The sequence below is a fragment of the Dermacentor silvarum genome, chromosome 3, assembly GCF_013339745.2.
Source record: "Dermacentor silvarum isolate Dsil-2018 chromosome 3, BIME_Dsil_1.4, whole genome shotgun sequence".
Lineage (NCBI taxonomy): Eukaryota > Metazoa > Arthropoda > Arachnida > Ixodida > Ixodidae > Dermacentor > Dermacentor silvarum.
Genome location: NC_051156.1, coordinates 118,731,501 through 118,744,100, shown reverse-complemented (window position 1 = coordinate 118,744,100; position 12,600 = coordinate 118,731,501). Strand labels below are relative to the sequence as shown.

The window sequence follows — 12,600 nt, the reverse complement described above, 5'->3', positions numbered from 1 at the left end:
CCTGCCCAGGAACCTAGTAATCATGGCAGAAAACGAACTGGATCGTGCAACAAGCAATGCAGCACAAGAAAGTGCTGCCATGGCACAAGTTATTGTAATTACCATGTCGTTTCAGAGGTAGATAAGATTTAGTAAAATGGGCACACCATTTAACCAATAAATAAGAGTCTCAGTGGGCTCATGCAAATTGTGCCATGATTATTAAGTTACTGGCTACCAAATAGAGAAATCAAGTACGTTTTAAATGGTATTTACTATAATGCTTGTATAATATTTATTTTCTATATATTTCAATTTTGAGAATCCCTACAAACCATAAACATCGCCTGGATGTCCATTAGATATTTCAGTTGGACATTCAATACCTCTATTAGAGGTTCAAATAGATCTAGTTTACGTAAAATCTACGTAGGTGGTACTGTCAAAAGTCCTCTTTTTTACGTCGAAAAGATGTTATATGGATGTAATTGCTGGACATTTGTTACATTGTTTGGATATTAGTTTTGAGCCGAAATACGTTATAAATACGTGCCCAAGATGTAATTTTATACATTCCCCAGCATGTGCGGCAATCGTGTAGTGTCTTTTTCACCTGATAGAAAAATGATACCAGCCTTCAAACATTGGTTCCACAGCAAAACTTTATTTTAGAACAAACATTACACATAATAAAGTAATCTTTCATAGAAAAATACAACTAAAATAAACTCACGTGTATATCCTCAAAGAGTATCTCAAGCTTTTATTCAGGATATGTTTAACAAAATGAAAGCTATGTTGAACAGCAAAAATGAGACCTATATCATACAGAATCTTAGGATATTGTTGCTTAGAAAATATAGAACTAAACCAGAGCAATAAATCCCTAAATCATGCCCTTGCAAAGTATACCACAAGCTCTCGCTGAGGAATCCTTGTTATACCATACACAAAACGCAGCTAAGACAATATTGCATAAAAAAATACTAAGATGAACAGAAAGACCTGAAATGTCGAAGCGATGAATAGCATGAACTTTAACAAGAGTTCCTTTGAACACGCAACTCTTACATCTGGCAGCATAAAGCTCAATATTTTCTCAGATATATTTGTGACCTTGTCAAAATGCAGACAATTCATGTGCAAGTAAAACAATAAAATCAATAGATGTGCAAGTAAAATCTGCGAAATGTGACTAGAAAGTTGGTCGAAGCAAAATCCACAAAACCTGACTAGAAATACACAAACTACAAACTTCCAGGAGTGATGCACACATCTTCTGGGAGTAAAACATTAAACGCAATGCATGGTCCTTGTGATATCTGCAGAATGTGAGTAGAAATAAACAAATAAGTACAATCTTCTTTATATATTAGAATGAAATGAAAATTTAAAAATAATATTGTGCTGTCCAAATTTATGCTGTTATTTATGAAAGCTGTTTTGGCAATGATGACATCAATGGCAGCAGCAAGCTGGGCACTTGATATAGGAAACAGCACAAAGGTGCAAAGTGTGGTAGAAAAAACATTGAGCAGAGTAACCACTTGGGCTTGTTGGTTGAACATCGTAGAAGGCCATGGCACGAAACCGACGAAGACAGGAGAGGCACACAAAGAACAGACACAGCACTGACTTTCAGAAAGCTGATTCTTGTTGAAAGTCAGCACTGTGTCTGTGTTCCTTGTCTTTGTTGGTTCCGCGCTGTAGCCTTCTATGAAGAAAAAAAACATGTTGACCCACATCTACTCTACAGAAACAGTAACACAACTCTACAATATGTGTACATACTGACTTAGAAGTCTATGTGAAGACCCACTGTATGGATAAGTTATGCAATAGAGGTATTGGTTGAACTTAAGACATGTATATCATTTACAAAGTATACACTTGGCACAGCAGTGGAGCACATGGCACATTCCAGACGTGGTCAAGCAGTTGACAATATTGGAGCACTTGGTAAAATGCGGAGACGCAATGGGCACTTGGTATACTGCATAAACGGAGAGCACTCGGCACAGCAGCGGAGCACATAACACAGTACTGGAGCACTTGGAGACTTGGTAATGCACTTCGCAAATGGAGACGCCATGGGACACTTTATATACTGGAGAAGTGGAGAGCGCATGGCAGAGTGGCGGAGCACATAACAGTACTAGAGCATTTGGCACATTGGTGACATCATAAAGCACTTGGCAGTTTTGGACAACTCGGCACACTGGATCTAGACGCCACGGGTGATGGGTGAAAGTACAGCAGGCCTAGGAGACCATGTCAGACGTGTCCGGGCTATTCAGTGGCACAGCGCTGAAGAAAGCAAGGTCACACTGGCAGCTAGATGCCGCGGGTGATAGGTAAAGGTACAACAGGCCGAGGGAACCATGTCACACATATCCGGGCTGTTCAGTGGCACAGTCCTGCAGAAAGCATGGTCACGCAAGGTCAAAGAGTTTAACATAAAATGCCGAGAGCTAATAACTTTTAACACAGGCTTTGGTGAGAAAAAAATCATATACCATTTTTAGATATTACGTATGTGTTAAAAAATATCGATACTTTAGGCTAAGATTTGCACTCAATAAATTTTCTACTATATTCTTTGCACGTAAACTTGAAGCGTAGGGAAAAATTTAAAGGGGGCTAAGGATCGTGCAGTAAGCTGTGGAATAGAGGAGTTTAGTGTGATGGCATAGAAAGATCGCTTCAGTGTATATGCCAAGGTACGTTATATTTCAGTTTGCCAAGAGGACTGCTGAAGATTACGTGAAGTGATAAGTTTAAATATTATCAAGGTGTACGTGTGAATTCATTTAGAGCAACAATGATGCTAAAGATCATTAGGATAAATATTTGTCTAGCAGTGAACTTACAGGTACGAGATTTCTGGCTTTATATTTTTTGCTTTAAATGGAGGTTGCAGACATAACCCTAAAAGAAGAACTCGTAAGTATCATAGTGTTCTAAATAATATACTGCATAGCTTTTGTATCAACCAGCCTCCCAAAAACCAAAACTGGTTCTAGAAAACATATATACTGCATTATTCAGGGTGGTCTGTGGCTTGCCAGAGTAGTTTTTTTTTGTTCAAAATCCGGTATCAAGTCAGTGGTATCGTATCAGTACTTACATATACCGAGTGTTTCAATTTAGCTGCACAAATTTTTTAAAAATTGCCTGTGGCACATAGCACAATTATAATCCTTGATCTAACCTACTCGATGAGGCGGCCATTACTTTCGCAAGAAATACGCCTAATTGAATAGTTAACATAATTATTCTAATAAACCTTTTATTTGTTTTACAGCACATCTTTCAATCTACGAATTACAGCCGCTGAGTTCGCAAGGCGTATGCACTTGGAACGAATTCTCAGGACTGAACCAGTCTTGAGATATTAATTTTCAAAGTGTCCTACGAAATGCATGGGCGTTCCAGTGAACTTTTAAAGGAAAATGCTGTTTTATGCATTGAAGCAAAGTTAACTAGAATGCCCATGCATTTCGTAGGACACTTTGAAAATTAATATGGCACATTGCAGACGTGGTCAAGCATTTGACAATATTGGAGCACTTGGTAAAATGGAGACGCAAAGGGGCACTTGGTATACTGCAGAAACGGAGAGCACTCGGCACAGCGGCGGAGCACCTAACACAGTACTGGAGCACTTGGTGACTTGGACCACAGACCACCCTGAATAATGCACTATACAGGTTATCTAGAACCAGTCTTGGTTTTTGGGAGGCTGGTTGACACAAAACCTATGCAGTATATTATTTAGGACACCACGATGCTTACGAGTTCTTTTTTTAGGGTTTAAATGTCCACAACCTCCATCTAAAGCAGAAAATACAAAGCCAGAAATCTCGTACCTCTCAGTTCACTGCTAGACAAATATATATCCTAATGATTATTAGCATCATTGTTGCTCTAAATGAATCCACACCGTACAGCTTGCTAATATTTCAACTTATCACTTCACGTAATCTTCTATAGTCATCTTGCCAAACTGAAATATAACGTACCTTGGAATATATAGTGAAGCGATCTTTCTATGTCATTACACTAAACTTGTCCATTCCCCAGCTTACTGCACGATACTTAGCCCCCTTTAAATTTTTCCCTACGCTTCAAGTTTACGGTGAAAGAATATAGTAAATAGGTGCTTCAAATGCACGGCTACACTCGACAGTGCCTAGTGTAAATGATAATAAGTGTACGTTTTGCTAAGAAGCTCACACAGTTATTTTGTTATAACTAGAAAAAATTACTGTTACCCAATTGTATCAATGAAGTTTACTACCTACCTGCCTACCTAATTGTATGACAGTTGCTTCCTCTTCAATACAGGAGAGCTCGAGTGTGAGCCTCACTCATGCTATGTTGCTCAGTTAGAAAAAAATACCCCACTGCTGCTGCAGTGAACATGCAGAAAGGCTCGTTTTTTTCCAATCTGCTTTCGTATCCTAGGAGTGCTTTTCATAGCTGGTTTCAAATTTGAAATATGTTTAAACCATTGCGAAACATATAAAGACACATTACCTTGGCAATGGCAGTTCTGTGCCTGGCAGAAGCGTGACGCAGCCACTCCCAAATGGCTGTTTCTACAGCAAACTCGCTGGTCTCATGGCCAGTCTGGACGGCACCTATGTTAAATAAAGATTTTTTCATTATATGAAAAAAAAAGCATTCCAAATCAAACATATTTATTTATTGACACAGTAAGCAAATTACTACATCTCGAACTTCCTCACAGCAAAACTATTTTATCACCTCAACAACTCAGCCAACAAAAAGATCACAAAAAATTTTGGCGGTGCTCCAAATGCTCTGATGTATACAATGTGCAAAATACGCATGCTGCCACTCCAACCACGTTCCACCTACATATGCTCTTGTCATTATCAAACAGCAGATGCAAAACACGTAGCAGGTAAATTTGAAGTGGAAGCGTGCTCTAATTTCCTTTAAATTTATCAATGAAATTTAAGCTAGTTTAAGGCTACACATACACATACCTCGACAGCCCCACGGGGGGTCTTCAGAAATGTTTTAGCATCTTTTGGAAGATTCCGGAAACACCCCTGTGCTCTAGGGACCTGTGGGTAATGTTACATTGTAGAGCCCACTTTGCAAGCGAAGCTGCGAAATTTTAGATGCTAGTGCTTTGGCTTCCTGCCCGTTCTGTGGTTTCCTGCACGTCAGCGTTAAATACATCGGAAAATCGTTCTTCTGAATCCTCACCGGCTTCGGATAGACACGAGTCACCGAAAACCTCCGCATTACGATCTGAACAATCTGAACTGCTTACTGTCCAGTCTGGGCCGGTATTTTGTAGCGATGCCTTATGCTTTATTTACTGGTCTTATCATCCACCACTCACGACGGCTGATACCGTTGATAACGTGAGCGGACCGTCGCTCTGACCACTGACCAAGCGCGAAAAGCGCGAAGAGGCATTAGCATCGGAAAGGCATCGCTACAAAATACCAGCCCTGAACAATGGCCTGTAGCCGCGCTACTGCTAACAGGCGTTGCGCTTACTGCATTGAAGCTAGGACACTCGCTTTAGGAGTAGCTCACTTGCGGTTCACTTTTGGGCACGCTACTGCTAGCCCGTCGCGAACGCTTACTGAGCTGCCGGTGTGCAAGGCTGTCGCCTGCCTCGACAGGCTGGCCAAGCGCTTCAAACAATTCGGCAACCTCGCGGCGTGCTCTGCTCTTAACATCTCTCAACATAGTGTTCATAATCAATACACATAAGCATGCTGGCTACGCTAACAAAAGTTTACTTACCGTTACGAGACAAAGGGCTGCTGTTCCCACCGGAGCTCACATCGCGCCTTCTGTGCCGCCGCTTTCGATGGTGCGATAAACAGACGTTCAAAGCTTGCGGTTCGTACGACTTTCTGATCGGTGGGCACTCTGGAGGACGCCAGTGACGATCACGCAGCCCCAACCCCAACAGCACTTCAAAAAACTAATGCAAACACGCGACTTCAAGCTCACTCCGGCTCCGAGAAGAATGATGCAATCGCAACGCAATGAATACGCCGCCAAAGCAGGCAGAATGAAAACCCGAGACGTTGCGCCAGACTGCTTCTTGCCAATTCTTCTTTAAAATTGCTACTATATTTACGTTATTATTTTATAATATTAAATGCTATAATATGTAACAATAATTATACAAAAACGCAACGTTCACAAGGTTTTATCTTTAAAGTATAAACAAAAGGCCGTTGATAACTGTAGGCGCCATTTTGTTAAGGACAATTTTCAGGATTGAGGCGCGAAATTTGAAATTTTACGTTCATTTGCTAGAAAAAGTTATTTCTTAGAAACAAGCAATTAACACAATACTAATACCGATTGCTATACCTACATGTGCACCAACCAAAAATTATCGAATTGGGGTAGGCAAGAGATAAAGGCGAACTTTGGACGCAATGATTTATAGCGCGTCGAAACAAAAAGATTGCAATTATGTAATATTGTTTATATTTCAGGGAACTGTCACTTCTTGAGATTATTTAAACAATACAAAAGCAACAAAATAAACAACACAATCATATTAAAATAGTGCATGAGATATTAAAATAATAAAATAAAATAGCACAGCAATTATATAATTGAGATTTAGACAATGTCGTGTGCAATATTACGAGGCTGCGCGGGGAATATACTTACATTGTGGAGTGGATTGCAGATAAGCCTTGAAGGTCAATGATATTTATTAACACGACAGCGTTAAGGGCCCCGTGTCGCAGAAAATGCGGCGTTGGCGTCGGCGTCCGTGGCGGAGAAAATGATCCCGAACCACCCCGACCGCGCAGGCCCTCCGTGTGGCGCAAGGTGTTAGTGAACAAAAAATTGCATTTCTCACAGTAAAATCCGTCAGAAAAACCACAGCCTACAGCCATGGTGGCATCGGATTGTAATTTGAATGTACGAGAAAACAATTCTGTTACGAGGAAACGCAAACACAAACCCCTTTTCCAGCATTTCTACCATACCAACAGTGGTGCGCTCGGGTAGTTTACTTGCGAAAATTCTATCCAGATGTCGCTCGCATCCTCGACAAGGTCAAATTGGGACTTAGCCTGCCTAATGCGTTTTGGACACTTGCGCGCGTCGGGGCAACAGCAAATAATTAATAAAATAATTAAAAAGGTCCCAGGCCTTCACATTTTAATATAAGACGACTTATATTGCCCCTGTAAGAACGTCTTCCCAGCAATCCATTTCTGTTTAAAAGTGAAGCCCACTTTAAGGGGATTGGTGTAAGTTTGGTCTTTTAAGCTGGATTTCCAACATTCTGTGTTGCAGTGAAGCCTAGTCATAAAGAAAAATGCGATGCTAACGGGGCCCGATAACTCTATCGCGTTCCACTCTTAACGGCGAAGCTTAAGCGACCTCCATATTTTTTTTGCTGCCCGAGATTTCAATGTAGTTCTTAATTACTCAAACATCTCAGGCATTCATAGCACTTCCTAATGTCGGGGTAAATCTATCGGTAATGTCATATCCCTAACTTCGGGTGAGTTAAATAATAATAATAATAATAATAATAATAATAATAATAATAATAATAATAATAATAATAACCCAATAATAACAATAACACTACACACCACGTAAGTGCATACATACATACATTCATACATACATCCTGCACGCCTTCGAAACGTAGGAGGTATGGTTCAAGTGCTATGTGTACCAATTATTTTATGGTGCCTGAATGATATCCTATGTACATCCATAGTACGTTATCTGGTAGTCTAACATTCATGTAGATAGTACATCTTATAGACATCCATGCATTTCCTAATAAAAAAAGTACGTACTCGAGCCGTAATATGTACGTCACCTCAAGACGTTGACGTTTGGATCAATTATAGACGTGGAAGAGAGGTTCGTGGTTCATAGGGATTGTTTTACTTTAGGGCCACGTAAACTTTACAGCTCTCAGTATTCAATTTCGTTATTGTATCAAGCTGCTGGCAGTTTGTAGATTGTGTTAGGAATTTTTTGATCTCAAGGCACACATGGCTGTACAGTTAACAATTGTTTGGCTTCAATAAACAATTCATCTAGAAAAAAATGTTTTTTGTCCACATCAATTTTGAGCTGTTGATTTCGTGAAGGAGTATTGATTTGGTGTGTTAAGCTAATTCAAAAACTGGCTTAATGGTTCTGCTAGCAGCTCTATAAATGTTTTATAACAGGCCATATCTAAAAGTGGTTTTGATCCCTAGGTGACCCAGGCCTTCAATACAGAAGTGCCTGAATTTAAGTTTGCCCCTGTCCTCCAATATGCAAGGACCACATCAATATGGATGGCATCAGTGGTAATGCCATGAGACTCAACGTAGCTCAGCGGTATTTAAAGAAAAGTCTAATGCAGTTTTCAACACTATTCACCAAACTGCATATTTCAGTGGGCTCTCAAGTGATTTCAATAGTGACGTTCAACACTGCTCCAATAATATTTAAATGGTGTTGCATTATTGACTAACATTGCACGTTGGGCTTGTTGGTATAATATAATGGAGGCAAAAGGCGTAGTGCATCAGAAACAGGACACAAGAGGAAGAACACAGACAACACACATGTTTGGTGCTTAACGTGTGTGTTGTCTGTGTTCTTCCTCTTGTGTCCTGTTTCTGATATGTAGCAACTTTTGCCTCCATCAAGCGATATTGACGTTTAATGCTCATCCAATAATACTTCAATATGGTTTCAATATTGATGTTCAACAATGCTTCAATAATATCTGAATGGGGTTTCAATATTGATATTTAATACTGTTTCAATAATATTTCAATTGGGTTTCAATATTGACATTCAACACAGTTCCAACATTATGTCAATAAGGTTTCAATATTGGCATTCAACATATTTCAACAATGTCTCAACAGATTTTCAATATTGACATTCAACACATCGTCAACAGTTCTTCAATGGGCTTTCAATATTGGAATTCAACATGGTTTCAACAATCCATCAATGACTTCTCAAATTGAAACGACCCAATGATGTTTCAACAAAATGTCGCGGGCCAATTTTCAACACCTGTCAACAATTTCCTCAGTAATGTTTCAACAAAGCCTCAATGTGCTTTCAGTGCTATTTGTTGACATTGACCAATGACTTTTCAACAACTTTTCAACAATTTTTTTGTAAGGGATAGAAGGAAAGTAGAGTTCCGAATAACAGAAAGAACGTCATTAATGCAAATTAAAAAAAGGAGTGGTCCTAATACTGATCCTTGAGCGACGCCGCTAGTTCCCATGTAAGAAGAAGACGTTTGGCCATTGACGTTAACATAACAGGATCTACCAAGAAGATAACTGCGCCAGAGATTCACAACTGACGAGTCAACATCAAAGTGCGTAAGCTTGATCAGAAGCAGCACGTGGCTGACTACATCAAAAGCCTTGCTGGGATCACAGTAAATGGTGTCAACTTGCCCCCTTTGACGTACCGGCGTGGAGATCTGTGTCATGAAACTTGCGAGATTTGTGATAGTGGAGCGGCCGGTGAGAAATCCATGCTGATTCGGAATGAGCGAGTTCTTCACAGTAAAAGACAATATGTTGTGAAGAGCAAGCTCAAAAATCTTGGACGTAGCACAGAGAAGAGAAATTCGGCGATAATTCGAGACATCTGATTTACATCCAGACTTAAATACAGGAAAAAACCCGAGCAGTTTTCCACATGTGAGGGAAAGTGGAAGTAGTAAAAGAGTTATTAAATATAGATGTCAATACTGGAGCAAATATACTGCCGTAAGCTTTTAAAAATGCGGAGGGGATGCCATCAGGGCCGCAGGATAGGGAAGGCTTCAAGCGCTTAATTAAGGCATTCGTGGACAAGCTTTTCATCAAACAACACTGCACTAGATGTAGGAACCTCGTGTGCTGCTGACTGACACCAGCGTTAAAACCTGCATTTTTATAAAAGGAAGAGAAATGGGCTGCAAAACAATCCGCGACTGCTTGGACTTCTGCCCCTCTAGAGTCAAGTAAGCGAAAACCCTCTCCATGTTTATTGGAGCGCTTACGGATATATTTCCAAAATTCCGCCGGCCGGTCAGAGGCGCTTTTTCCCAAGAATGCCATATATGAATCTTAAACCCCCTTATAGAGACGTTTACAGAGAGCCCGAATTCTGGACTCATTGTACTCATTAGGCAACGGAATTCTGGATTTTCGGTGTGCGCGATCTTTATGCTTTAGGGCAATTATGAGTTCAGACGAAAACCAGTGGGGATATCTAGAGCGTCTAGGCCTGTACTGGGGAATGTATTTGCGCATACTGCTCAAAACAAGCTCTGTAAACTGATCTACTTGGTCATTAACATTGCTTTTGTCTGTAACCCGCGACCAGTCGGTGGTGAACAAGGAATTATATAAACCAAGATAATCACCACGTTGAAAGCAAAGCGTGGGGATTCATTTACGCCGCTGGAGGAGCTCTGCCTCAGTGCTGACACAGAGGCAGTTATCTTTAGTGGCGGATGAAACTTATCGGTACGCACAAGGAAAATTTCGGAACGAGAGACATCTAAAAGCTGAGCATTCGAGATGCAAAGATCTAAGACGTTGCCACAGGAATTGGTGATTAAGTTATGCTGTTGAAGGGAACAGAAAGACAGAAAGTCCAACAACAGGCTGCATTTCTTCTCTGTGTAATAATTGTAATGAGAATATCTAAGAGTGTTCCAATCAATACCTGGTGTATTAAAATCACCAAGAAGAATTATTTTGTGCTGACTATGGGAGGATATTACACTTTCAATGGAAGAGATGACCTCATCATACAAACAGGGGAAATATTCGGCTTTACATAGAACGATCTAATCAATAATAATAATAATAATAATAATAATAATAATAATAATAATAATAATAATAATAATAATAATAATATAGGGCTTTCTTTTAACAGGTGTCGTGTCGCTGAGCTTGAATGAAACTTCCCTTACTTTTGCTGCAGGAAGGTGAACTCCGATGCATATCAGCTCCGCGAACTGTGTCGGTACATCCGAACTCTCTCTGACCAATTTGAGACGCGCTTCAGAGTCAGCACACACATTCAACTGGGATGTCTCAACCGGAATGTCCACAACGACTTTATCGCGCCATGAGATGTTTATCTTTAATTTCTTCATGTCAGGGTGTGCCAGTATAAAATTAAATGCGGCGTCATGAACAAGCAGTGCTTCTACAGTTGTTTTGCTTGTTTTAAACACCACACACATGCGTGCCCACTTGTCTAGCACTCGAGAACTTCCATCGTATTTGTGTAATTTGACAACTTTTCCACTGAATATTTGATCTTGAGGAATCAGTAGCGAATTAACTATGAAAACTGATGCTCCAGTGTCAATTAATACTTAAATCATGTTTCCATTGACGCTCATCTGTGCTTACAGTAGGCCTGTCGCAGACTTCGCCAAGTAGACGCTTTCTTTCAGTGTCTCCAAAGAGAAGGAAAAATCCGGGCTTACCAGCTCTTTTACTTGTTTCGGGTATGAAGTCATCTCATTGGCTGAGTCAATTTCAGCATAATTCACTATAGTGCTTTGGCCGTAGGACGCCTGGTCTTCCGGGGATCCGATAGTAGAGCTCCGGCTAGTGATGTTGCTCTCTTGGTCATTGGTTAGTAAAAGGTCGTCGGGAGCGTCTTTCAGTGACTGTAGGAGTTCATCCAATGTGACAGGTTGTCTCATCATGATTAGACGTTGATAACCCTTTTTCATGCCCAGAATTACCAGTGGCATGATTGATGATTCCCGCAGGTCGGGGTTGGCGCGTTTCAGAAGTAAACATTTCTCGTAAATGTAGTCGATAACCGATCCTTCTCGCTGTTTGTATGCAATGGCCTTTCCCCAGAATTCTATTGGATTCAAAGTGAAGTCTCGCAGAAAGCTAGCTCGCCATTCAACCCATGGTACATCTGTGTTGATGGGTACGCGCAATTCGAACCACGTTTTCGCATTTCCTAAAAGGAAGTCGTGCATATTATAGATGCGGTCACAGTCCGTGGTCCAATTGTTCTGCGAACATGCATACTCATAAAAGTGAAGCCACGTTGACGGGCTTAACGATGTACCATCAGAATGGCTTGATAAGTGCTTTCACCGCCTGTCTTGTTCGGAGTGTTGATGGCAATATGGACAGAATCTCTTGCTGTCGCTGCACTTGCTGTTCCTGATTTTTCAAAAGGTGTTGTATGAGATGGTCGGCAGCTTGAGTTTCACTTTTAACTACGGTTGGTCTACTCGAACTGTCAATCCAGCGTTGGAAGTCAGTCACATGCATATGCACTCTGACTTAGCCAATGGATTCGAGATTCTCAAGCGATGAATTGGCTCTATCTGCTAATAAGGCAAAGAAGTCCAGTGTGCTGACCTTTCCAGGTAACTCGACGGCATTGTCTTCTTGGTAGTTCCTCACCAGTAGACGGCCATATTCATGTCGGACGATAGTGAATGACAACCACATGGTTCGAAACTGTTACTATGCCAAAATGTAACATTCCGTTTCGTAGCATAGACCAGAAAAGCCAACCTACAAGCAGCGCCCCCTACGCGCATTACGAAAGACTCCCGGTGCGACA

The 12,600-nt window shown here is 40.7% G+C and overlaps 1 long non-coding RNA gene across 1 annotated transcript; it reads right to left on the bottom strand.

Moving 5' to 3' along the window:
- Positions 1–1,499: 1,499 nt before the first annotated feature.
- On the bottom strand, positions 1,500–7,080 carry LOC119443993 (uncharacterized). Its single transcript, XR_005190398.2, has 3 exons — positions 5,773–7,080; positions 4,519–4,622; positions 1,500–2,396 (listed from the first exon to the last, which is right to left on the bottom strand). It is a non-coding gene; the product is annotated as an uncharacterized LOC119443993 (long non-coding RNA).
- Between the last annotated feature and the right edge of the window lie 5,520 nt (positions 7,081–12,600).